General features: G+C 51.2%; 1 non-coding gene across 1 annotated transcript; it reads left to right on the top strand.

Moving 5' to 3' along the window:
• Positions 1-649: 649 nt before the first annotated feature.
• trnae-cuc (transfer RNA glutamic acid (anticodon CUC)) lies at positions 650-721 on the top strand. The gene has a single exon. It is a non-coding gene; the product is annotated as a tRNA-Glu (tRNA).
• Positions 722-1338: the final 617 nt, after the last annotated feature.

The following is a 1338-nucleotide window of genomic DNA, read 5'->3' as shown; positions in this document are numbered from 1 at the left end:
CGGACGGACGGACGGACGGACGGACGGACGGACGGACGGACGGACGGACGGACGGACGGACGGACGGACGGACGGACGGACGGACGGACGGACGGACGGACGGACGGACGGACGGACGGACGGACGGACGGACGGACGGACGGACGGACGGACGGACGGACGGACGGACGGACGGACGGACGGACGGACGGACGGACGGACGGACAGACAGACAATTCTTATTGGAGAAAGCATTGAAAGAGGTTCTTTTTATAGAATGGATTTGACGACAGTCAACTTTTTTTCTAGTAAAGTCCTTGGTGGTCTAGTGGCTAAGATCCAGCACTTTCACTGCTGTGGCCCGGGTTCGATTCCAGGTCAGGGAAACTGTTACACGCAGATAGAAAATTCCTCTTGAGGAATTGGAAAGAAAATTGAAAGATGTTCCTTTTTCTAGAATGGGTTTTCCGACAGTCAACTTTTTTCCTGTTCATTCCCTGATGGACTAGTGGCTAGGATCCAGCACTCTCACTGCTGTGGCCCGGGTTCGATTGCCGGTCAGGTCTATTATAATAGTCGGAAAGACAGAAAATTCTTATTGGAGAAAGCATTGAAAGAGGTTCCTTTTATAGAATGGATTTGACGACAGTCAACTTTTTTTCTAGTAAAGTCCTTGGTGGTCTAGTGGCTAGGATCCAGCACTCTCACTGCTGTGGCCCGGGTTCGATTCCCGGTCAGGGAAACTATGACAGACAGACAGACAGACAGACAGACAGACAGACAATTCCTCTTGAGGAATTGGAAAGATGTTCCTTTTTCTAGAATGGGTTTTCCGACAGTCAACTTTTTTTCTAGTAAAGTCCTTGGTGGTCTAGTGGCTAGGATCCAGCACTCTCACTGCTGTGGCCCGGGTTCGATTCCCGGTCAGGTCTATTATAATAGACGGAAAGACAGAAAATTCTTATTGGAGAAAGCATTGAAAGAGGTTCCTTTTATAGAATGGGTTCCTTTTATAGAATGGATTTGACGACAGTCAACTTTTTTTCTAGTAAAGTCCTTGGTGGTCTAGTGGCTAGGATCCAGCACTTTCACTGCTGTGGCCTGGGTTCGATTCCAGGTCAGGAAAACTGTTACACGCAGATAGAAAATTCCTCTTGAGGAATTGGAAAGAAAATTGAAAGATGTTCCTTTTTCTAGAATGGGTTTTCCGACGGACGGACGGACGGACGGACGGACGGACGGACGGACGGACGGACGGACGGACGGACGGACGGACGGACGGACGGACGGACGGACGGACGGACGGACGGACGGACGGACGGACGGACGGACGGACGGACGGACGGACGGACGGACGGA

This window comes from Urocampus carinirostris, chromosome 1 (genome assembly GCF_059441175.1).
Source record: "Urocampus carinirostris isolate Australia breed hairy pipefish chromosome 1, RoL_Ucar_1.0, whole genome shotgun sequence".
In the NCBI taxonomy this organism is placed as follows: Eukaryota; Metazoa; Chordata; class Actinopteri; order Syngnathiformes; family Syngnathidae; genus Urocampus; species Urocampus carinirostris.
This window is presented reverse-complemented; position numbering and strand designations above follow the sequence as displayed.